This window comes from Meles meles, chromosome 13, assembly GCF_922984935.1.
Source record: "Meles meles chromosome 13, mMelMel3.1 paternal haplotype, whole genome shotgun sequence".
Classification (NCBI taxonomy): Eukaryota; Metazoa; Chordata; class Mammalia; order Carnivora; family Mustelidae; genus Meles; species Meles meles.
The window spans coordinates 69157796-69184444 of NC_060078.1; the positions used below are offsets into that span (position 1 = coordinate 69157796).

Sequence of the window (26649 nt, forward strand, 5' to 3'; positions counted from 1 at the left end):
GGAAGATGTTGCTGTGGCTGAGGTCGAAGAGGTTGCTGCCTGCATTCTCCTCAAGGATTTTGATGGATTCCTTTCTCACATTGAGGTCCTTCATCCATTTTGAGTCTATTTATTTTTTTAGTTTTTGAAATCTGCTAATATGTTGAATTCTATCCATTGAATTTTGAATGTTGAATCAATGTTGTTTTCATGAGATAAATTCCACTTGGTCATGATATGTTATCCAATGATATATCACTGGATTCAAGTTGCTTAAATTTCATTAAGGACTTTTGCATCTGTGTTATGAGGGCTGTTGGTCTGTAGTTTTATTTTCTTTTAACAGTTTTATCTGGTTTGGTATCATATTCGAGCACTGAATTATGGAATGTTCCTAGTGGTGTCATAAGGGATTTTTTCATGTAGTGTTGGCGTTGTGTTCCAGACAACATCATACAGTATGTGGCTTCCCTCAGAACTGCATCAGAAAAGCATTCTTCAGAGAGAGTCCTTTGGAAGAACAAGTCCTACCTCCTTTCTTCAGCTAGATGGTGATCAGGGTCTACAAGAGGACAACCCGTTGGCGATTGCCTTCCTGACTCTCATACACAGCATTCTAATTCCAGAATTTAGCACAGTGCTTGGCTAGAATACCAGCCCAATGCACTAGACCAATGATTCTCAACTGGGAGCCATTTTGCTCCCCAGAGGACATCAGGCTTGTGACAAGTGGGAAGTGGAAGAGGGGAAATGTGCTCCTGGCATCTAGAGGGGACGAGCAGGGATGCTGCTATACCTCTTACAGTGTCCTCGGAAAACTTGGGTGTCTACACTTACCTTTCAGAATGGTGTATTTCCTTCAAATGCCTTTGGTGGTTTCTGGTACAAAATGGATGTGCTGATTTCTTTGGTGCATCTTAGGGATATATCAACAAATTGCTGGCCACCTGGCAAAGGCCTCACCAGGACAGTAGTGCAGCAGGAACTCAGGGGCAGAAAGGCTGAGCTCTTGGTGGGGAAGAGGGGGAGGCCCTCAGGGATGGGGCCACCCTGTGAAAAGACTGAAGAATGCCAGAGGCGTCCGTGCCAGTAGGGCAGGCTTCAGAAACGCTGCTCATTGAGTGCTGCACATCTTCTCATTTCTTCTTTGATAAAGTTCACTGGCCTCTGCTAATATGTCAGATTTCTCACTGTTCTTATTCCTTGAAGATCAAAGATACACAAAATTAGGAGAGAAAAAAAGCACTTACGAAATTGGGACAAGTGTCAGACCTTGCTTACATATACTTTATTGAGTTATAAAAATGGCAGATACCAATGATAAAAGATTGAAGCAATGCAGGCGAGGGAGAAAAGTCTGCACATCTCCTCAGATCCCCCCACCCAAAGACAACGAGTGAGCATCATGACAACTGAAGCCTTCGGATCCATGGGGATGGAGGGATATGAGCAGGAGAGAGACAGAATGTAACAGGCAGGAGGGTAAAAAGGTGGTTGGACGGGGACAGGAGAACGAAGGAGCTGACTTCTCTGGTCCCAGTCACCATGGGATTCAATCCCAAGTTAAGGGATAATTGGAAAAAAAAGAAAGTAAAATTATGATGATCCTCATTCAGATATAAAATAAACATTTTATTTAAATCACTGCTAATGAGGGGACTGGTAAGATTTCATAAGGAGTTCAAAGAAAAATCCCAAGAATAGCATATTGATAGCAGTTAAAGGTGGGGGCAGGGGAATGAGACTTGTTCCTCTACCAGATAAAAACCCAATTGCCTGCCTGTAGAAAAAAAATTCTTTTGCATTGCTCTCAATTATCTACAACTTTCAGAGTGGCAAAATTGCTCAAAGGCAATGAAAGATGAGAATCAGGGCCTCCTAAGGCATATGGGCCAAACAATGCATAATTTTCCTTTGGAGACACCCAGTAATCTATTTTGCTAACCTCAAATTTCCTTACACGCAGATGTTCTTCCTTGAAGCCCAGGGCCCTTTTCTTCATCATGCTACGGTCTCTGAGATTTCTATTTCTTACTCTTGCCAGAAGGGGTTTTTGAGCACTGCAAGGACAACTTCAAGAGTCAGAAAGGACTAAAAGAGATTTTTGAGCTTTTATTACATTTTTTTTCATTTTTTATTTCAAAAAATGATACGCTTTCTTCCATGAAGTAAAAAAATATCCAAAAATATATAAATACAATATAATCATTTTTACCCTATCATCCCTTCTCCTCTCATGCCCCTTACTCCTGGAGCTAAACCAATACCATTGATCATAGACCCATTTAAACTTTCCTCATGTTTCAACAATCATACACAAACATTTACACACACACATATAGGAATTTGGGTTGTAAGAGTTGATGTAAGTGGAAACATGCTGTCTATGGAACTGCATCTGGCTTTTCTCACTGAAACTAAAACGCTGTGGCTCTCCCAGATGCGTGGGAGAAGGCGGAAGGCATTCATGCAAGTAGCCGCAGGACACAAACAGTAACATGGTCACCATCCTCCCAGCTTCTGATACTGGCACCTGAGTGAGGAAGAAATGCAAACAGTTGGGGAGTAGGAGCAGAGTTATCCTTGCAGTAGGCCTGGTGGGGAGTGTGGAAGGAGGACAGGCTTTGTCACTTGAATTGGGTCACTGTGGTGGCACAGGGAGATGTCTTTGCTGGACCAGCAGACACCTCGGCACCCTCCAGTTGTGGTGGGATTTCACAGTTAGGGTCTGAGTTGGGGGGGGGGCATTGTTCTTTAGTTTTAAAGAAAATATTATTTCCCTAGCAGTTAAGCCAAGTAATTTTCAAAGAAAATGATCATATTTAATAGTAGGAAAGGGGTCTTTTGACCCCTACCTTTAAGAAATACTGAAAATCTAATGCGGCAGGCTTAGGACATCAAAGGAGTGCTTGCTACATACAGCAAATTAAACATTCATGTTGTATTGAAAGCTTTTCCCCCAACCCCATCATCTAAAAAAAGCCCAAAACCCTGGAAGATGTTTATGAGCTAAAAAAGAGTGATCAGAAAGAAACTTCCTCATTACTAATAGAAATTTATGCTATCTGGAGCCAAAAAAAAATATGTTTGGTGGTAGAGTGGGAAAAAAAAAGAGTATTTAAAAAAATTCCTGAAAGGGAACACTATGAAATGTACTCTTTTTTGCAAGACTCTTTCCTAACTTGATGGGAAAAACACTTAAAACAACGTGATCTTATTAGTCTGAAGAATACGAAAACCAGCAACCCTGAGAGGAGGGCAACAGTCAGTAAGGTGAGGCCATAAGCCAAACGGTACCTGCATTTCTTTCTTTCTTTCTTTCCTTAAAGATTTTATTTATTTGACAGAGAGATCACAAGTAGGCAGAGAGGCAGGCAGAGAGAGAGGAGGAAGCAGGCTCGCTGCTGAGCAGAAAACCCGATGTGGGTCTTGATCCCAGGACCCTGGGATCATGACCTGGGCCGAAGGCAGAGGCTTTAACCCACTGAGCCACCCAGGCGCCCCACAGTACCTGCATTTCTTATTCCTACATGTCCCTAGGCTTCAGAGCCTGTAGTTTTACAAAGCCAGCTCCTTTAGGAGTGCCCAATGGTAGAACTTAGGAGGCTCTGACGGTAGAACTTGCCACTCTTGATCTCAAGGTCATGAGTTCAAGCACCATGTTCAGGATAGAGTTTTCTTAAAAAGAATACAAGTGTGGGGGTGCCTGGTTGGCTCAGTCTGTTAAGTCTCCCACTCTGGGTTTTGTCTGAGGGTCATGAGATGGAGCCTCAGGTCAGACTCTGCACTGGGTGTGGATTCTACTTGGGATTCTTTTTCTCTTCCTCGGCCCCTCCCCACATGAGTGGTACTCGCTCTGTCTCTCAAAAAAAAAAAAAAAAAAAGGGAGTTCTTTTACACTTTCAGTGGTACATTTCTGTTCATACTTGCCTTTTGTTTCAAACAACACGTTTTATTGATCATTTACTATGTGCCAAGAGCTATGGGGGTGACAACTCTAGGTTATAGCAAGCTCCTTAAAGGCAGACACCATCTTGTTTGAGATAAAGAGGATAAAAATAGAAATAAAGAAATAGAAATAATATACAAGGTAATGTGTAAAGAACTTTTAATAGTGAGCAAAGCCTTCCTACTTTTTGAAAATTTTTTTGAAATTTTCAGCAGAAAGAAATTCTGAGAGGTAGTGAAAAGTGTTTTGCATGCAGCAGGAGCTTAATACATGTGTGAAGGTACAGAAGGAGAGACTTCTTTGAAATTGGGCTCTCAGAAAAGGTCTCTAGGAGGCAATAAAGGGTCATTGTGATGAAAACAGTAGTTATTAGGAGCATGGTGGAAATGGTGGTAAGTTGAACTCGCATTCAGTAAGTTCACCATTTCATTTAATCTTTCAACAGCTCCAGGAATTAGATATTTTGCTCATTCTCGTTTTAGAGATGAGAAAAGGAGAGGCTTAGGCCGGTTCAGAGGACAAGTGAAGACGTTGTAGAGTGGGTAGAGACCAGTGGCTTTAGACCATAGGCACACACTTGGAGTTGAGAAAGTAGTCTATTCCTCATTGCAACAGTGGGAAAACACACATGGTAGGTAACCGTGGGGGGTTTTCATAAGAGGGTATCGGAAATAACTATTATAGACCTTTGGATTTAGATGGATCCATTTGGGAAATGTCTAAGGAAGTGCCATTTATCTCTTGATGGAGTTATTCTATAATTAATTAATAAATCTTATCTGTAAGGAGGTCAGGCTAGAGAGGATAAAGTTATAATTGGTACAGAAGCAGCAGTCACTCATTTAGCCATGGAGGGAAGGGACATTGGGTGTATGGTATATGCAATGACCTAAGTAGATAGCCTGTGATATTATGACCAACAGGAGAATGGTATGATTTGGTAGTAAGCATCAGATCCATTTGTAATATCAGTAAGGCTCAGCTGTTAGTTCCTGGATAGTAGGGGCTGAGTTTTTTGTTGTTGTTTTGTTTTGTTTTAATTTCTAATGCTTGAGTAGTTTGGGTAAGGAGCTGGGACAGTTAACTTCACTTTCCTTACCTGTGCAATAGACCTGTCCTGGGGATTCAGTGTCACACAGACAAAGGACCTGGCATCTAGCCCCCAGAACGCTGTCCATTGCTGGGTTATTTCTGTAGGAGGACGACTGTAGATGGCGACAGGGTGGACTGGATTTCCTGTCACTCAGAAGATGGCCATTGAGTTGGGGAATAGCGGGAGAGGGGACAGGAATATGGAGAAAATACTGTTTCGCTTAAAATTCCCACCAAATGGCAAGACTCACATTTTGGCTTCTTTTGAAACTTAGGAACTATGTTCAGTAGTGGTTTTTTTTTTCCCCCCAGAAAAAAGCAAGGACATCCTCATGATTTCCCCAGCAACATCCCCTTTATTATTCTGGGCAGAGAGAGTACAGTATTAGCCCCTGGAGATGAGCTGTTTTTCAAGAAAAGGTGCTTTTTATTTTCTTTCCATTGCGGATATTGGTGAAATAAAGCTGAGCTCATCATATAATCTTTTCCTTTTATAAAGTTATAGACAACATTTATGTCTTAGGATTGTAGAAAGCTCTGATGCAGCAAAATCTTTGCTGCATAATTAATTTCCAGCACATCAGGTGATGAGTGAAGCCTAGCTCTAGGTGCAAGAAAATATATTTTTTTCTCCCAACCTGAAGATAAGAAGTAGAAACAGCTGTTCAATTTCTAAGTGGATCTTACATGTTTTTTGTTGTTGTTGTTTTTTTTTTTTAAATTTGTTTATTTACAGCATAACAGTGTTCATTGTCTTGGCATCACACCCAGTGCTCCATGCAGTACGTGCCCTCCCTATTATCCACCACCTGGTTCCTCAACCTCCCACCCCCCCACCCCGCCCCTTCAAAACCCTCTGGTTGTTTTTCAGAGTCCATAGTCTCTCATGGTTCATCTCCCCTTCCAGTTTCCCTCAACTCCCTCTCCTCTCCATCTCCCAATGTCCTCCATGTTCTTTGTTATGCCCCACAAATAAGTGAAACCATATGATACTTGACGCTCTCTGCTTGACTTATTTCACTCAGCATAATCTCTTCCAGTCCTGTCCATGTTGCTACAAAAGTTGGGTATTCATCCTTTCTGATGGAGGCATAATACTCCATTGTGTATATGGACCACATCTTCCTTATCCATTCGTCCGTTGAAGGGCATCTTGGTTCTTTCCACAGTTTGGCGACTGTAGCCATTGCTGCAATAAACATTGGGGTACAGATGGCCCTTCTTTTCACTACATCTGTATCTTTGGGGTAAATACCCAGCAGTGCAATTGCAGGGTCATAGGGAAGCTGTATTCTTAATATCTTACATGTTTTTGATGAGTAAATCCAATAAACAGCACTGCTCTATGATTCTTTTGGACATTTCTAGGTAACGGCAACCCCATGGTATTAAATACCCTCCAGGTGGTTCTCCAGGAGGTGGGGAAGGGTCTCCTGCCATTGTTTGGAGGTGGGCACATTTCATCAAAGCTGCTGTTACTGTGTCAGGGAAAAACAGGGCGTTTTGCCATTTTAGAGGCAATTACTGTTCTTATGAATAATATCATTAAAGGAAATGACGGTGCTTAGCAAGGTCAGCAAAATGAGATCTGCAAAAAAGCTGCAGCATGGCTCCGGATGATGAATTTTTCCTTTCTAAAAAGAGAAGGCAGAGAACTCTCAACATGAAAATACCTGCACGGTGGAAAAGAAAACCCTAGTACAATGTCAATGTTCCCTCAGCACTGATGCCGCACACTCATAAGCCGTCTAGAACAATCCAGATGAGTAAAAAAAGGAGAAAGGGGGGAATTTTATGGAGGTTTTTGGTCCTGTTAACACTATGGACCTTAGGAATTATTTAAGATATGACCTGTGTTCTTTTGGAGAGAGATGCCCACAGTCAGATTTCTCGTCCAAGAAATGGTGGTCTTTGGTTTATGAAGTTCTTCGTGTCTTCAAGGGGATCTGAGATTTGGGGTCTGTTTGTAGAAAAGTTTTATTTTGTTACTTTTGGTCGCATCCAGCACTTGTTTTGTTTTTTTGTCTGAGGGTAGTTGCTTTACAATGTGACATTGGTTTCAGGTGTACGACTTAGTGATTGGACAAGCCTGTACGTTATGCCTTGTTCACCGCAAGCATAGTCACCATCCGCCGCATGACATGGCTATTGCAGTGTCATTGACTGAATTCCTTGTGTCCCGCAGTTTATTCCAGTGACTTACTCATTCCATAACTGGAGGCCTGTATCTTCCTCTCCCCTTCACTCATTTTGCCCATCCCCCCCACTCCCTCCCCTCTGGCAATCCTCAGTTCATTCTCTGAATTTATAGTTCTGATTCTGCTTTTTGTTCATTCATTTTTTTAGATTCTAAAATTCCATTTATGAGTAGAATCATATGGTAGCTGTCTTTCTCAATTTTATTTCATGTAATGTAATACCCTCTATCTCCATCCATGTTGTCTCAAATGACACAATATCACACTTTTTTTTTAATGGCTGTGTCATTATACCATTGTGTATATCCCATATTTTCCTGACCCATTTGTCTATTGATGGGCACTGAGGTTGCTTCCATGGCTTATTTACTATTGTATTAGTAAATTACTGTTTACTAATATTATGTAGTATATTAATAGTTATATATAAATAAGTAAATATATGAATATAGTGTATTATATATTACATAAATAGTAAAGATTACTATTATAAATAATCCTGCAATAAACATAGGGATGCATTTGTCTTTTGGAGTTAGTGTTTTTGTTTTCCCTGGGTAAATACCCAAGAGTAGAATCATTGGATCATATGATATTTCTAATTTCAATTTTTGAGGACACTCCATACTGTTTTCCACAGAGGCTGCACCAGTTTGCATTCCTACAGACAGGGCAAGGGGGTTCCTTTTTCTCCACATCCCCCAAACCAACACTTGTTGTTTCCTGTCTTCTTGATTTTAGCCATTCTCACAGGTGTGAGGTGATACTTCATTGTGGTTTTGATGTGCATTTCCCTGATCAGTGACGTTGAGCATCTTTTCATGTGTGTGTTGGTCATCTGTGTGTCTTCTTTGGAAAAATGTCTACCCAGCTCCTCTGCCCATTTTAAAATTGGATTGTTTGTTTTTTTAGGTGTTGAGTTGTATGAGTTTTTTATATATTTTGGATACTAACCCCTTATTGAATCAGTCATTTGCAAATATCGTCTCCTACTCTGTAGCTTGTCTTTTTGTTTTGTTGATGATAACCTTTGCTGTGCAAACGCTTTTTATTTTGATGTAGTCCCAATAGTTTATTTTGCTTTGGTTTCCCTTGCTTTGGGAGACCTATCTAGAAAAATGTTGTTATGGCTAATGTCAGAGGAATTATCACCCATGTTCTTTTAGGACTTTTTTGGTTTCACGTCTCACATTTAGGTCTTTAATCCCTTTTGAGTTTACTTTCATTTATGGTGTAAGAAAGTGGTCCAATTTCATTCTTTTTCACGTAGCTGCCCAATTTTCCCAACACCATTTGTTGAGTAGACTTTTCTCCATTGTGTATTCTTGCCTCCTTTGTCATACATTAATTGATCATATAAATGTGGATTTATTTCTGGGGTCTCTCCCCTGTCCTACTGATCTATGAATCTATTTTTCCCTCATTTTATTACCATTAAGTATAATGTTAGCTGTGGGTTTTTCATATATGGACTCTCTTATGTTGAGGTATGTTCCCTCTAATCCCATTTTGTTCAGAGTTTTTATCACCAATGGATGGCTGAATCTTGTCAAATGTTTTCTCTGCAGTGAGATGATCATCTGATTTTTATCCTTTGTTGTGTTGATGTGGAGTATGATATTGATTGATTTGCAAATGATGTTGAACAATCCTTGCATCCCCAGTAATAAATCCCATCTGATCATGGTGAAAAGAAAAAAGGAGAAAAGAACCAAGGGGAAGAAAAAAGGAGAAAAGAAAAAAGAGAACAAGAAAGAAAAGAACAAAACCAAAAAGAAAAAAAAAATAGAAACAGAACTAGACAAATCTTAAAAAGCAAAAATAAAGGACTCAGTCAGGGAAGTGCCTGACTTTTGATTTAGGCAAAGGTCGTGATCACAGGGTCCTGGAATTGAGTCCTGCCAGGCTCCCCCCTCAGCGGGCAGTCTGAGGGTTCTCTCTCTCTCTCTCTCTGCCCCACCCCCTGCTCTTGCATGCGTACATGTTCTCTCTCTCTCTCTAAAATAAAGAAGTAAATTTTAGAAAAAAAAGTAAAAATAAAACAGTAAAGATGAAAACACACACACACACACACACACACACACAAACACACACACACGTAGTATCATGACAGGTGTTCTGTACCCCAGCACTCCAGGGCAGCTGGTATGGGCTCATGAACCCTGGACTTGCGGAGGTCGCAAGCTTACTGTGACAATTGAACCCACCTGTTACAGTGTCTGGACCCGGCTCCGGTCTAGATCTTTAAGGTAGGGTTGGGAACATCAACTGTGTCGTTCTCCAGTCCCTCTGACAGGGAGAGCTTTCCCATGGCTCCTCTACCACTTGACAGACTTCTGTAGTTGTCCCTTTTACATGCTAGTTGTTCTTTTAAACAACTGAGGCTTTTTTTCCGGTGCCCAAGAACAAAGGGATCTGTCTTGGGTCCCTCAGTACCATCCGTCCCCTCTGCTGTTGGCAGCGTCAGGGGTGGGGGTTCCCTCTGTTACTATGTCTCTGTCTCTTTCTTGTCTTTTTTTTTTTTAAGTTTTTTAAAAATTTATTTATGTATTTGACAGAGATCACAAGTAGGCAGAGAGGCAGGCAGAGAGAGAGGAGGAAGCAAGCTCCCTGCTGAGCAAAGAGCCTGATGCGGGGCTTGATGTGGGCCTCGATACCAGGACTCTGAGATCATGACCTGAGCAGAAGGCAGAGGCTTTAACCCACTGAGCCACCCAGGTGCCCCTCTTTCTTGTTTTAAATTAAATTTTATTTTATTTACATCACTTAATTAACATACAGTGTATTATTAGTTTCAGAGGCAGAGGTCAGGGATTCATCAGTCTTAGGTAACACCCAGTGCTCGTGACGTCACGTGCCTGAACAGCATGGAGGCTCCATCTCTCTTGCTGTTCTGCTCTTCTGCCTGTGGTTGGTCAGTAGCTGTAACTGAGCCAGAACCCCTTGCATCCAGCACTTCGCAATCTTCAAGAATTCACATACATTTCATACCCTGTAAGTCCAGTGGTTTATATGACAGCTGTGGAAATTAAAACCTCCAAAGATAACCCAACTAGCCAGGATCGACCACAACGTACCTGTGTGGAATGCTAAGATTCAACCCCTCTAGCTTGCTATTTGTCTCCATTTATATACCATATTTATTAGTATTTAATTATGTGGTACATTTTAAGTTAGTTTTCCTATGATTTATCGTTAGCACCCAGAATCAATCTAACGATGGCAGACTTATTTGGAACTCGATCTTCCTGGTGGCATTTTTATGGAAGTCCTTGTGCTAGGCAGGCTTTACAGAGAAAGCACAGTGCACCATTGAAGGAATTTATAATCGGAGAGGGATGGGCAAATACTCATTAGCAGCTTTATTAGTTGGGCTTGTTTTGGTTGCAAGTGATAGAAACTTAACTGTCACTTAGTGTCATGTCCCCAACCTTGTGGGAGGCATAGAGTAAAGCAGGGTTTTAAGAATCGCCAGAGCTCAGACCGTAAATATGCTGGTGAGAGTGGGGGAAGGGCCATAGACTGTGCAGGATGACAGCCTTGGGTTCAAGTCCTAGATCTGCGCCACTGACTACCAGTGTGAGCCCAGCTTGGCTAAGAAATCTTTCACGTTCAGTTTCCTCTGCAAAATGGAGGTCACAGATACGTCCTCCTAAGGTGGGTATTCAATAAGATGAAATAGATTGCTGGAATGAAAAGAGTTGAGAACTGGAGGCCCGGGAAGGCAGGAGAGGCAAGCAGTGCCCAGTCTTTCTTCCTGTGCTGGGATTGGGGACGGAGGTCATAGCTCAAGGTCACACCTCACCAAGCACTTCCTTTTGTTTTTTGATTCAGCTTCTTGATAGCCACCTGATTTTAGTCTGCTGTTGTAGAGGGAATGACTTCTCAACCCAGAGGTTTCAGCAGATAGTAGGAGAGGTGGGAAAAGCCATTTTCATGGAGAACTAGGATCACTACTCGAGAAAGGTGGCCAGTGGAGGAAAATTCATAGACTTCACAGAACAGCTGAAGAGCCTTGGAGCTTTGTGACTATTTTACCCCCAAATGGGAAAAGATGTAAATGACCAGAAATGCCCTAAGGGAGGTAGAAAACCAAAGTACAATAGTATCTAGAGTTGAAAATTGAGACATTTGTCAAAGGATTATTTTCCTTGCAAATACTTTCAACCTTCAGGGAACAAATCTACCTAGCCTTTTAAGCATAAAGATAGAACAAAATATTTCCAATTATTTTTAATAAAAACAGCATTAACTCCAACGTAAGTGCAAGGAGCACACAAAAAGAATATAAAATATAGAATTCTTTTGTGCTCTCCTTGTGCTTATATTATATACAAATATACAAAATATGTTTAACAGCTACATATTATATGTATGATAGCTATATATTATATGCATTAGCTATATATATATATATATATATATATATATATATATAAGCTATCTTTTTTGGGATTTGGGCATCTGTAATCCAGCAGTATGTTAAGAGAAAGAGAAAAATCACCATGACAAGGTAAGGTTTAAGGACCACATTAATGATTTGGTATTAGGAAAGCAATATAATTCAAGTTATTAACAACAAAGTGTAGCTGATCATCTTGGTCAATGCTGAATAAGCATTTGATAAAAATTAATATCCATTCCTGATACAAAAACTCAATAAAATATCAATAAATGGAAAAGCTTATAACATTAAATAAGTATTTATAATCCATGGCTAGCCCCATGCCCTGTGATAAAACTCCCATTAAAGTCAGAAATGTGAAAAGAATGTGCATTGTCACAACTGTTATCTGGTAGTATTTTTTCCGGATGTGCCAACTCTATTAGAAAAAGAAATAGAGGAGAGGAGACAATTTGCAAACTGTGAACTACTGGGAAGCCATTACAAAGACAGTAGGGTTCTCCGTGCACTGACTCATAAAGATGTCCACTCCATGTTGGGGAGAACAGTCAGATATGAACAGTAAATAGAATATGTCATTTTGTAAAAACAAAGTACATGACTGTGTGTAGGGAAAGAATTGTATGGAAAATACCCAGGAGTTGTATTTAGCAAACTATTAACTGTTTTAACGCTGGGTGATGGGCTTACTCCGATTTTCTTCTCTGTGCCTGTTAGGACTTGCTAGTCTCTTTTCTCTTAGCAAATAAGTAACTGGCCCAAGGTCAAAGGCAGCTTGACTTTAAATTCTGTACCCTTAATTACTCCTTTACTACTTTTGTCATTAGGAAAAAATGCCATCATCATTTCCAAAACACAAATATATATTTTATATATATGAAGAGTAGACATAAATGCATCTGTTATTTATAAGATATATATAAGTATAAAATATATTCATATATAGAAATGATAATATATTCATATATGTAAAAAATAAATGCAAGTAAATATATAAGTACATATATTCACATATGTGTGTATATACTTATATGTATGAAAGATTTAAAATGATAGCATAATAAGATGCTTCGCACTTGGTCAGTAAATTATATTTATTAACCTCCCTAAAAATCCGTACTTGGAATATGAGCAGGGACTATGCTTATTTAGCTTTCTATCCCCTAGCAACAAGCAGGTATCCTTCATGGAGTGTTAATATTAAATAAAAAATCTTATACATGCAAATAGAATAAAGAATAGAGAATTGGATTATGTTACAGGACCAGCAGCAACCTCTCCTGCAATACTCCACGGGCCTCCTCTGTGAAAGCTGCCCTGACCTTCAGCCTTCTTGGAGACAGAGTTATAGCCACCGACAGGGATCAAAAGAGCCATGACATCAGGGGCTGGCAGTGAGTAGGAGAAGTCTCTAGAGGTTGACTTTCAGATGGAGAAAGATTTGCATTTCTTCTGCACAGAAATCTGGCTCCTGCAAAAGCCTGAACAAAGACCTCACCATTTTCTGCTCAACACCATCCTTCAGAGAGACTGTGAGGAGGAGGGTGAGAATGTGGCGAGGCTGTGGGGTGGGGGAATGCCACTTATGTGACCCAGCTGGTACCCACCAGCCTTGAGGCCCTAGCTGAATTTTCTGGAAAATACCGCATCATTTTTCTTCAGCTAGAATCAGCCTCTACGTTTTTCCACACCCTGGTTTCTGAGCTCAGAGAGCATGAAGGCAGACTCGTGCTGATGTGAGCTCTGACCACAGAGGGAACTAGATGTCCCAATGGATGAGTTCTCTCATGTGGTGCTGGAATGGAAGTTTCCACATTTCCATGCAGATGCCCTTTTTTGCCTTGGGCAGGAAGAGGCACCATGAGAATACCCGTGTGGAGCTGGTGCTCAGAGCCTGTGAGGAGCCAGAGCCACCTGAGTGGCTATTAGGGGTATGGGCAAATGGAGGGTTGTCTCTGAGGCATAATGGGTCTCCTGTGGCCTCCCCCTCCCCTTCCTTTTATACCTACTATTACCCATTACCCTCATCTCTTCTCAGGACTCTGTGTTGTCCTGGGCTGGCCACGGGGACTGCAACACACACACACACACACACACACACACACACACTCTTTCTCTCTCAAGTTGGCACTCAGGTACCCCAATTCCCCTTATGACTCAACTTTCCCTTCACCGGTCTAGGCTTTGACCTCTTGCCCTTCTTAAATCTATGTACCTCATCTCTTGTTCCCTCCTGCCTCCTCAAGGTTTCCCTGATCTGGACCTCTGGCTTCTTGAGGAAGAACTCAGCAAGCGAGGACCAAAGACCCCTCCATTAAGTAGAAAGAATGAGGGCCCACCCTTGGGCGTTTTCCCATTTGCACTGAACTCTGGCTTAATTCAAGGAACGGATTGGTAATGGAGAGATTTCAGGCAGGCTGCTGGGGGAGATGGATGGATGGGCAGTTTTTATTAGCATTTCCATAATGAGTGAGTTAAGATAAGTGGCCATAATATGCATTCTACCCTCTGGAGGACACACATAAATCATATTTGTGTCTTCAGGGAAGTGACAACTCAGGGACGTCGGTCATAAACCTATGGATTAAACATACGGTCATGCAAAGATTACAGAAATGATAGAATAGCATAAGATATAGTATATGGCATGCCTAGCCAACTGGGGAAAAAAGAAAATAGTACTCTGAGCATTTGTTGTAGGCCAGATTCTAGCACTTTCATTTATTCTATTTAATCCTCTCCAAATTCCAAAAGTTAGGTTTTATTATTTTTATTATGAAGATGGCAAAACTAAGGTTCAGAGATGTAAAGAAAATTGTGTTGAAAGTCACCCAACTGCAAGCTTCTCAGCAGGGAAAGAGGGCAGATTGGCTGTTCATCTTTGAGGAACACAAGACTAAGGAAAGGAAGCATATTCTGGGGCCCACCTACATCAAAACTACCCTAAGTTTTCTCTAAATAAGGATGTCTATGCCTCACCGTAGAGCTATTAAATCAGAATATCTGGGAGTGGAGTATAAAATCTAAATTTTGAAGAAATTTTTTATTAAGTTTGGTTTGTCAGTTTTTCTTTTATTGTGCATTTTGTGTTTAATTTAAGAAATCTGCTTAACTCAAGGTCACAAAGATATTTTCTTATGTTTTCTTTAGTAGATTTTCTGCTATAGTTTGAGGCTTTCTCTAGGATCCGTTTTGAGTTGATTTTGTATTCAATGTCTTCCTTTAACCTGGTAGACAGGTAAATTACTCCTTAAAAAAACGTATTTGTGTGACCTATCCAATTTCTGTTGGACGCTGGCTGATATATCCTCTACCAGCTTTCAATCTTTGTACCCTATGGTTTAGACTTACAGACAACTTCTGATTTAACTGGAAAATTAAGTTTCTGTTTTATATCACCTTTGTTTTTATTCCCCCCCTATCCCCGCTGTAGGAGGAGAAAGAAAAAGTAAATACTTATTTGAAGAGAAGCTTTTGAGAGCACATATTGACTGAGTTACTCTTCCACACTGGAGTGTAAACAGTACTATCAATGTTTGGTTTAAGGATAGGTGAAGGATATTAAAAGGTACAAATTCTCAGTTATAAAATAAATAAGTCTTAGGGATGGAATGGACAGCCTTGGGAATATATTCAGTAACACTGTAATAACTTTGTATGGTGACAGATGAAAATTATTTTTTATAATCTAATATATTAAGGAGCTCTTCATAATATATAAAAATGTTAAATCACTATGATGTATATTTGAAACTAATAGGAAATTGTATGTTGATTACAAAAACAACAAAAAAAAGGATGGCAGAGTCCTGTAATCCCTGACCCACCTCTTTCCCCAACCCAGGAAGAATAGTGTATATTGCCTCTTTGGTGTTCCCAGACTACCTTAGATACGGCTCTCTTATAAGTGTTCCCTATGTCTTGAAGGCAAGTCATGTCCCCTTTGCCTTTGTGTCTCCAGAGAATAGCACAGAAATGAGAAACAGAGCTGGTTCCCCAGTTTCAAAGGCCCACTCTCAAAGGGTGATTTATAACCCAAGAAGAGGGGTGCCTGGGTGGCTCAGTGGGTTAAAGCCTCTGCCTTCGGCTCAGGTCATCATCCTAGGGTCCTGGGATCGAGCCCCACATTGGGCTTGGCAGGGAGCCTGCTTCTCCCTCTCTCTCTGCATGCCTCTCTGTCTACTTGTGATCTCTCTCTCCATCAAATAAATAAATAAAATCTTAAAAAAAAAAAAAAAGATAGCAAAGGCCATGATTCCTTGTGGACAGACTACATAGGTGTATATAATGAGATTTTGACATGGGCCTTGCAAGCTGACCCCAAAGTCACATAGAACTGAGACCTTGAAAGTCTTTTTAAAGACCTGTGGATCCGCCATGACTGGTGTCTGCTGGGCATGTGATCCCTCCTAATCCTTGAATGAGAAGGAGCCATAGAACACAGAGAACCATCCAGCGAGGGGGTGTAGTGTGGAGCTATTTAAGAAACATGATTATCGTATTCTTTCATAAATTTAGATCAGTAAGTAGTAACAAAAACTGATTATAGTCTCTCTTTTTTTAATTTAAATCTTCTATATTGCTTTTCTTCCCCCTATTTTTCTTCCTTATTTCTCCTTAGATCATTTAAAACTCTTCAGGTCATTAAAATAAAAATTTTGCTTGTGTGTGTGTGTGGTAAGGCCCCAGTTATCCCAGAATAAAGTAGCCAACTTTAGATTTCTAGAAAACTCTTTTAGCTCACATTTAGTATGTTTCAAATGATTAGAGTTTTTTTTTTTTAAGATTTTATTTATTTATTTGACAGACGGAGATCACAAGTAGGCAGAGAGGCAGGCAGAGAGAGAGGAGGAAGCAGGCTCCCTGCTGAGCAGAGAGCCCGATGCAGGGCTCGATCCCATGTCCCTGGGATCATGACCTGAGCCGAAGGCCGAGGCTTTAACCCACTGAGCCACCCAGGTGCCCCTCAAATGATTGGAGTTTTAATTAATGACATCTCTTTTGATTTTGCAAGTAACTCTCTAAGCTTCATAAAGATCAGGCTGACCATAGACAAACTTGATTTAATCAGAAAGAACTCTTCCGGGGCACCTGGTGGCTCAGTTGGTTGGGCGTCTGCTTTAGGCTCAGGTCATGATCTCAGGGTCCTGGGATCGAGCCCCAAGTCAGTGAGCAGGGAGCCTGCTTCTCCCTCTACCTCTGCCTGCCACTCCCCCTGCTTGTGCTCTCTCTCTCGGTGTCAAATAAAAATAAAAATAAAATAAAATAATAAAAAGAAAATAAAGATAAAGAAAAATAAAAAAAGAAGGAACTCATCCGTATTTGTTCTGCTGAAGGTGTGTAGGGTACTTCACCCAAATTAGGATGCTCGTTAGTGGCAGTACCAATGAAGTCACGCGTGTGTGCATGTCTCTTTGTGTGTCCGTTGCTTTTTCTTCTCATCCTCCTGTTCTTTTTCCCTCGTTACTAATACTAATTGCCTGCTGTAGATTTTCTTTCAAATTCGCACATTTAATCTCTGTGGCTGGGTAACAAACCAGTTAGCACCCTGTACTGCACAAAAGTAAGCTTTGGAAACAGAACAATTAGGCATTTGACACAAAATGGTCTTTGTTCTAGTTGGGTGCTTCTCAGACTTCATGTGCATCAGAATTCCTTGAGGATCTTGTAAAATGCAGATTCTAATTCCGCTGGCTTCTGGGAGACCTGAGATTCTGCATTTCTAACAAGCACTCAGTGCCGTTAATGATGCTAATTTAAGGATCACACTTCAAGTGCGAAGTTAGATGGTTGGGGATTAGCACAAATTTGGTCATTAGTTATAGGGGACATTACTGTTAAGGTTTAATGTGTATTTTTTCAGCTGCTAATGCATGGCCTCTGGAAAACGTGTTGGTTTCCTGAGAGATGAATTGTAGAAGGATCTAAGCAAAATATGACTCAGCTGCCATTTAAAAATCAGAATTCTGTGAATGAGATTAACACGTGTAAGAGAAAAATGTTGGGCCAAGGTAGAGTCCTTTGGTCAAGAAAAAGAGACTAAGCTTGTCATCAGTCTACCTTGGGTGGGTTAGAAACGGTTTTAGGAGAATGTAGATATTGTGTTAATTCCCTCTGATTTCTCAAGTTTCAAGTGTTTCAAGTGCTTTAGGACAGACTCTTTTTTTTTTTTTTAATTAAATTTTGTGTGTGTGTGTGTTCCAGAATTCATTGTTTATGCACCACACCAGTGATCCATGCAATACGTGCCCTCCTTTATACCCACCACCAGGCTCACCCAATCCCCACCTCCCTCCCCTCCAAACCCCTCAGTTTGTTTCTCAGAGTCCACAGTCTCTCATGGTTTGTCTCTGCCTCTGATTTCCTCCAACTCATGTCATTTGTCTTCTGGACAGTCTTGGGGGAGACCTGTGTGGCTGTCTTTTTGGACTTTTGCTTAGAGGCTTGGGGTTACCACAATCACACAGCAACAGCTAACCAGTCTGTAGGAGAGTGGCTTTTCCCTTCCCTTGTACTTTCTCAGCCTCCTCTGCTCCTTAGGGCTGTTCTGGCTTCCCATAATCAAAGACACTTTACAAGAAGTTGATTTAGGCAGAAGGTGACGATTAGGTTTGTTTTTTGGGCAGAGGGGGGGGGGTGTCAATGCAGATTGGTTGTTGGTGGTAGAGGGGTTAATATTTTGAGAGCATTCTAAAGTTTGATTAAGATTCACAAATTATGTCCAAGAGTGTAGGAGTGAAGCCTGTGTGTGAGATATTGGTGATCTCTAATCTAACCTTGGAAGGCAGAAGACTCTTGACAGACTAGTGGGGCATTGGATCGTAAACCCTAAGCCCCACAGCCAGTAGAACTGGTTCCACGTGTTGTTTCCCTCTTCCTTATTTTCAGCGCCACTACACCTGCATTTGAGGATAATATACAAATTTTGGCATTAGGAGTTATTGCTAATTACCCAGGCAGATGCAATTTTATTTCTTGTCTTCTCATTCTTATTGACTATCCTGTGCCATGGGAATTTCTGAAGGGACAGTCGTTTCCTAATGAAGAAAGGAACAAGATTTGTTACTCAGCCTGGCTGGCTTTCTTTTTAAATAATCAGACTATCTGCTTCCTGAAGGGTGTCCCTCCCAACCCCCCACAAGCTGGGAAGCTGCCACCTGTCACTCTTGGGCTGATTACTAAAGAACATCTTGTCTTGCTTGTGCTCTGCGCCATGATGTGTTCTCAAGTCCCCTGGTCTAGAGGCTCCGGTGACGGTGAGGAGGGCTGATGTGGTATCCCCATCTTTTAAATAAAAATCCCCTTTTTTATTTTAAATAAAATCCCCTTTACGAGATTGAAGCAAAGGTCTCTTATATACTCCACTTGGGCCACTGACAGGGCATTTTTTGTCTTTAGCCTTAAGAAAAGGTGACAAGTCACTGTTACAAATGGCAGTTCAGAAATGAGTTCTAGGTTTGCTGGTCTCTCAGGGAGTGGGGATTCAGCTGGTTGGTTCATTTGGATAGTTCTGGGTCTACCTTCTGCTGGGTCTAGGAGAAAATCAGAAATCAAGGTCTGGTGACCTTGGGAAAGTTATTGGCCTTTCTGAGACTTCACTTTCTCATGGGCAAGCTGGAGACAATAATTGCTATCTCCTCAGAAGGGTGTGAATGTTCTGGACACTCAGCAGTTATCTGGATGTTTATTCCATCTTGATGCAGTAGGGACCCAATAAATGTCCTTTTCTCTCTTTTCCTCTTGTGTTTGATGTCAAGTCTCTTTGCATTTTGTTTTGTATTGATTTTCTTTGGATGCTAATAATTAAAGTGTTCCCAGGATTTCTGTTGTCACAGGATTTTCGAGGCAAAGTCAAGTGTCAGCAGAGCTAAGAAGGGAGTGAGGCTTTAGGGACACCAGGGTGCCAGGACCAGTTGAATGGAGAGTGGGCAGAGTCCAGAAACCTCCAGACTGAGTGAATCCTTAAGGGATTGCCAGATTATTGTTTTCGGGGCCTCATTTATTCAGAGGCCACTGAAGCATAGCAAGGGAAAAAAAGTATCCTGGAAATGTTTAGAAATACGTCCTCCAAACAAGGCTGGAGGGACCTAGGTGGTATTTCATCAGTTCATTAATCCATTCAATTGTTCATGGCATGACGCTTCCTTAGCACTTTCTGGGTGCCAGGTGCCATGTCCCTCCTTGCCCCAAAGAGCTCGTGGTCGAATCAGTACTGCTGACTTTGGACCATGAGATTGATATGCATCTCTAGGTAACTGAAATGGGGATAAGCTACTTTTATGAAATATCTTAAGACCTGCCCTCTTTTTTTTTTTGCTATTATTTCCCCAACCTACTTCATCCTCCCTTCTTCCTGGACATAGGGAAGTATTCTTGGAGAGAGATGGCGTGTCCCCATCTGCCTTGCAACTTGGTGGCACTGAGTTCTCCCCACTGGAACTTCAGCAACAATGATGGGAGCAGTTTCGGTGTCCCTTGCTTAAAAGGAAATCCTTCCCTCTAATTTCCACTCGTTCTTCCCCTCTGTCCGGAAGGGCAATGCCAGACAACCGTGGAAGGTACTGTCGAGGATAACAGAACCTCCCTGCTTGCCTGCTTCCACGGATGACCGCATGGCATATTACTGGCTATCTGTCCTGGACTGGCAAATGGGAAAGCAATGAACTAAGTAAGTACTTTCAGCCACTGAATTTGGGGATGTATTTATTATATTTATGTATATATTATATACATAATATATATACATTATATATACATTATATATATATAATATACATTTTATATATATATACACATTATATAATATATTATATTATGTATTTATTATAGCTTCTGTTGTAACAAATTAAGTCGTCATGGCTCTTTTGACATTGTAAGGTAGCTCCAAATAGTAAGTGTGACTTGACTGGCAGATACAGTGATGATCTGGGGCGCCTGGGTGGCTCAGTTGTTAAGCAGCTGCCTTCGGCTCAGGTCATGATCCCAAAGTCCTGGGATTGAGCCCCACATTGGGCTCCCTGCCGCAGGGAGCCTGCTACTCCCTCTCCCATTCTCTCTGCTGTGTTCCCTCTCTCACTGTGTCTCTCCGTCAAATAAATAAATAAAATCTTAAAAAAAGAAAGAAAGAAAGAAAGAAACGTCAATGATTTTGTTGGTCACAGGAGTTTCCTGAAGGTATAAGAGTCAGAAAGACTCTGGGTCCATGCTCAGCTCTTCCATATCTAAGATTTCATACACTTCCAAACTCAAATAACTTCTCAAATCTTCGGGTATCAGAGAAGATCCAAGCTTTTCCCAGGGCATTACCTTCTTTGCTAGTCTAAGATTTGCAAAGTCAACAAAGAAGCAAGTATTTATGTTTTACAGAGGAGTTGATCATGTTTCTCTTGGTGGTGGGGACTTTAGAGATATGATTTGGGGACAACAATGAAAGCCTGTATCTGACCATTCAGAGTCATGCTTGAGAAGATGATGTCGGAAAAAGAGGGAGGGGACTTCCTTCAAGGGCATCTTGTTCACTTAACACAAGCATCCTAGGATCTACCACCTCTGGACAAGCAGCCTCATCCTAGCCCTGAAATCTCCTTATCTGCCTCTTGTATCTCAAAGACTGCCTTTCTGTGGCTCTCAAAGGGTCCGTGGCCACTGTCATCTACACAAATGGGAGAAGACCCTTTCCAACTTACTTACCATTTGTTTGCTCATTCCTTAATGAAATAGTTCCTGAATACCTCCTTTATGTCAGGAAGATAATAGATATGTATTTTAGTGGGGACACAGTTGAGAAAGCCTGCCCCACAAAGACAGGTCTTGAATATGCAAGAGGCATTAAGTAGGTGTAAGGAGGGGAGGAAGCACAGCAGGGATCAGCACAGGAGAGCACGGGGTGCACAGCACAGGAGAGCAGGGGGCGCACGGCACAAGGCAGGTGTCTCCTGTCACTCAGCAGCCTGTGTCTACTGTGATAAAGGCGTGTGATTAATTACACATAGGGACTCTACGTATGTTCTCTCACTTGCTAATTGCAATTAGTTGCAGGAGCACTGAACATATTGCTCTGCATGAATGTCAGGACATTTCACTGGATTCCCCTTGGTTCTGCGAGAAGCCGCAATTAACTTCACTAATTATTCCCTTCGCCACATGTGCTTCCCTTAATGTAGAACCAAACTAATGAATGTTGATCTTTTAAAAACTTTTTTTTTTTTCCTTCAAGGCCATCTTGGCTGCCGTCCAATTAACACCAGCAATGGCTCCTTCGACAAAATCACGAATATCATCAAGTGCATCCAAGGCTAGTTGGGGAGAGGAAGCAAATTTCAGTCTCAAGAATCCTTTCTTTTCTTGTCCAGGGAGGGAGAGGCTCTCTGCTCTGATGGGAGCTGTGTGGTGCTTTTGGTTAAATAGACTTTGAGAGAGTTTGTCATTGGCATCTCTGCCCTGACCCCTCCGTAGCAGCTGGTGGTAAGGAGTTGGCACACCAGAGACGTGTTCGTGGCCTGGCTAGGAATGCAGGATAACTTTTAAAAAGCACAGAAATCCTATGTCATGCCAGCAACCCACCTAGAGTTGGGCAGGTTGCTTTTCTGCCCCTCCTGTGATCAGCACTTGATTTTCTCTCTCTCTCTCTCTTTCACACACACACACACACACACACACACACACACACATACACACACACACACTTTCTCAAAGCATTCATGAGGGTCTGAGGATAGGATAGTGGGTGGATTCACATTACGTCACCCAAACAGACTCCAGTGGAAAAGTTGGCATCGCGGTCTTCAGATTCCCTTTAGGCATCTCGCTCCATGGAGCTCTTCGCTCCATCCAGGTCCTGCTGGGTCTGCCGACGAGGAGCATCGCAGCTCGCCCTTGGTCCTCCGCAGAGCAATTTCGTTGTTCTCCTCCAAAAGCTTTACGATTCTCCTGCTCCGAGTGTACTCATCAATTGTGTGTGTGCGCGCATGCGTGTGTGCGTGCTCATGCCCGCGTGTTTCAAAGGCCCAGGAGGAAGAGGGAGGAGAAGTCCGAGAGAATTCGCTCTCCAGCACGAGAGCTTGTTCTGGTGCCAGCTGCTGACGGTACTCGCCTTCACTGCGTCATCGCCGCGTTGACTTCTCCCAACCACCACTTAGCACGCCTGCGGCTCCAGTGCACTTTTTAATACACCGTAACCTTGTGAGCCAGGCAGGGCTGTTTCATGGCCACATTGTGCAAATACGAAAACAGAGCCTCCAGGGGATTAAATGCCCAAATGTGCACAGTTTGTTTTTGGGAAAATGTTTTTTCTGCCTAATCGTGCTGTCACATTGCTGCTTCTTGGAGGCAGAAGATCAGGAGGTAGTGAGCCATCCAGCGCTGCTCTCTCATTCCCCTCCAAAAGCCATCTTGCTTTGAGACGAGGCTCTCCGGTAGGTGAAGCAGAATGCGGGAGAAGCCAACCCACACGGCGCTATTTGCAATGTTTCTCGATCCTAAGGACGTGTGGTGGAAGACAATTCTTTGCTGTGGGTGGAGGGAGGGGTTCTGTGCCTTGCAGGATGTTTAGCAGCATCTCTGGCCTAAACTAAATATTTAGTGGCCCTCCCGCTAAATACGGATAGAACTCCTACTTCCAACCTGTAACAGTCAACGATTTCTCCAGACATTGCCAGATATAGACTCCCACATTTAGACTCTCAGGGAGTCAAAATCATCCCTGGTTGAGAACCACTGTGTTATTGTGATGATGGTTTCTTGCCTTCGTGACTTGGACCATGGAGAATCAGTCATGTTGAGTAGCTCAGAAAGGGGGTGAGTGCAAACCCTGTCATAAAAAAAAAAAAAAAAAAGAAAAGAAAGGTTTGGAAACTCGTGTTTTCCTTTCACTGGAAAGAAGACATGTGCCTTCACTTTGGTGGGACAAGAGAAGATAAACCTCCTGATTCTCTCCACGCATTAGCACCTCTGATGGGGCATTGCTGCCCATAGCTCTGGGTTTTACAGCAAATGGTACAAACAGTGCCAAGGACCACAAGTCAGTCCGTTTAGGGAAAACACAGGGTATTTGAACAGCTTGACGCCGTGAAGGCATAAACTGTCGGGAGAGACAAATGTGAGCTGGAGGGATTTGTGAATGTGGCAGACGGTAATCCTGGTATTTTGTGTTAATTGTTTTTCTCAGGCAGGAGCCCTCCTGTGATTTACATTCTGGAGCAGTGGGATGACGGCTTGTGCCAGACAGCTCGTCACCTCTGGAGAAGACGAGCAGGATCGTGACAGCTGCCCTGGAAATAAAAGGGGAGGTAGGGTGTTTTGTTGCCTTAGAAGCTCTCATTTGTTCTTGAGCGTGGAGGGGCGGGCTGTTACGGGCCCTCAGGGAGGCTGGGCAGGAAAATCAGAGCCTGTGACCATAGCTGGAGGGCAGAACTGGTGAATGGGTAGCAAATTCTCTTCCATCCAAGGGCTCAGGGGTGTTGTGCAGATGAGCAGGGGGAGGCACCAGACTCAGGCTAAGGTTCAGTATATTTGGCTTTTTCTGAGAGTAGGAACTGGCCCTGCCTTGTGAGGGTAGGATTGGGATGGTCAGTTCGACTTTAGAAGAAACAGAGGGTGTTCAAAGAGACCAGGAAAACCTTTGATTAATGCAGCAGTGTGATTTAATCCTTGCTTACCTGGTGTAGCTAAGGGGCAGTTCTGATGAGGAAATAGGAAAAGACCAAGTCTCCCCTACGTTAGTACGTTCCAGTCTCCCCAGAGGCGCTCTACCCAGAAGACATCCCTCCTTTCTCCGAACCACACAGAAGCACCTCTTGCTGTTAGTGGGACTCAGGCCAACTCGGTCACCTACAGACTCAAGCAAAGTCATGGTGGGACATGGTCACAGAGGCTCTGGAAGCCGGTCATGAAGGCAGGAAAAGATGTCTGTTAGTCACTGTGTGGTCCGGACTGGGCCATCCAGGTCAGCAGGCTCCGTAGAGATGTGGTCGGAGAAGTCGCGTCATTGGCAGGGCCAGCTGTGTTCGCTGGTAGTGCCATGCCAGCCTGGCCACAGTGGGAGCCACGTTCCCTGAATCCTCTTCACGGTGGGATTCTGGGTCAGACTGGGCCCAAGAGGACTTTGCGTGAGTTTGGATGGTGGCAGTGAAGAGCAGACATTCCTCTTGGAGGGGAGTCGGGGTTGTCCGTGGTAACAGAGAGATACCCCAGTGCATTGTGGATCCTACTTAGCTCATCTTATTGGTTGCTGGCCTCTCTGACCACTAGCAGACCCAGGCCCACCACTGGGTGCCTGACGTGGACCCACAGAGGCAACAGCTCCACAGATGGTCTATGAATTTCCCCCTCCAGGTCCTTTTCAGGGGCTCAGTGGGCTTGGACTCTCGAACATCCTACTTGCTCCAGCCGGTCCACCTGAACAGGTGCATGTTAGCTGACGGGTGGGTAACTATGTCTTTGATTCTTCTGACTCCCCCTGCCAGACCCCCATTTTCCCAGTTCCCCTCACACTTGCATATGTTCTCATTTCTTTAATAAATTCTTATCTCCATCCAACTCAGAACCCCTTGTGTTCCTAGCGGGGCCTGACTGACACAGTGGAGAGGTTCCTCTGGGGTTTGGTTGTCTGTTTATGGGAGACAAGTCTCATATAGTCAAGGAGAATGAACTGTCTTAGAAATGGGTACAATGCGGCCCAAGAAAGACTTCTTGAGGTGGAGTGATTCCAACATTCATTCATTCATTTATTCATTATTCAGTAAATAGAAAGGTGAAGGCTATGCCAGGGAATGTGCTAGAAACACACCGGTGAATAAAATAGACGTGGCTGCTTTTCTCTGAGAGTTTAGAGTTTAAAGCATAAGGCAGAAAATAAACAAATAGTCAATATGTGATTATAAATAATTTTTGTGTATTACATGGCACTTAACCACAAATGGTGTAAGGTGACAGAAAGTAGTATGGATAAGGGTAACACCCACTGAAATTGGGGTGCCTGGGAAGGCCCATCTAAAGAGTTGATGTTTAAGTCAATACTTGAAACACAAGATGGATTCTACCCCAAGAAGACTGTTTGTTCTAGGCTAGGGCACAGTATGTGTAAAGGCCCTGAGGTTGGGCAGATATACTATTACAAAGAGACGGGAGAGGAGCAGGCAATGTTTTTATGTAAATGGTGACAAGCTCTTTTGCCGGAAAATATCAGCTTTAAGCCTGAGAACCCAAGAACTCCTTAAAGCAATTTGTGTAGGTCCATCTAAAACCAGAAAGTTGGACCTAAGGGCAAAGGAGAGAATGCCCATGAAGAAAGAGTAGGACTGTGGCCCTGGAGACAGTCTATATGGCTGGTACCTTTGTGTGAAGTAGAAACAGATGCCCCTTTCTCTGGAAGACAGAGCCTGGAGCCAGGGTTCTTGGCTTGGCAAGTGGAGCCTGGACTGAATCTTGGCTCCTACTTCCGCGGAGGCCAACATTACCACATGCAGAACCTGCTTGGGCCTAGGAGCTTATGCTAAGCTGTTTGAAGTCAGAAGAATTTCTAAATCCCTCCCTAATGAGGAATTGGGTGGAAGAATATATGTCTAACTATGTGGAGGGCAAATAGCCATGTACCTAAGCTATTGGGGGAGGAGGGGCAGTTTCACAACTTTAAAAACATAGCATTGCTTATTTATTTATTTATTTTAAATCCTGTAGTCGACACATGATGCTATGTTAGTTTCAGGCGGACAACATAGTGATTTGACAGCTCTCTGTGTTATGCTGGGTTCACCACAAGCGTAGCCACCATCTGTCACCCTACAGTGCTGTCACAATATCAGTGACCATATTTCCTGTGACTTTTATCCTCGTGTGGCGCATTTATTCCATATCTGGAAGCCTATATGTCCCACTCCTCTGTGCCCACTTTGCCCCTCCCCTGACCCCTTTCCCTCTGGCAGTTTCATAACTTTATTCTACAGTCAGGGTTAATTCTCATCATCCATGCTAAGTTTCTGTGGATCTTTCAAACTGGTGACTAGTATGTAGTTAACCAGTGTGTCAAG

General features: G+C 42.5%; 1 long non-coding RNA gene across 1 annotated transcript in view; it reads left to right on the plus strand.

Annotated features, from left to right (window-relative positions):
- The window catches only part of LOC123954962, a 168158-nt gene extending 144247 nt beyond the window's left edge, over positions 1-23911 (plus strand). Inside the window, exons 3-4 of the long non-coding RNA XR_006821198.1 lie at positions 20158-20291; positions 23790-23911. This is a non-coding gene — a long non-coding RNA (uncharacterized LOC123954962). The remainder of the gene's footprint in view (positions 1-20157; positions 20292-23789) is intronic.
- The last annotated feature ends 2738 nt before the right edge of the window (positions 23912-26649 follow it).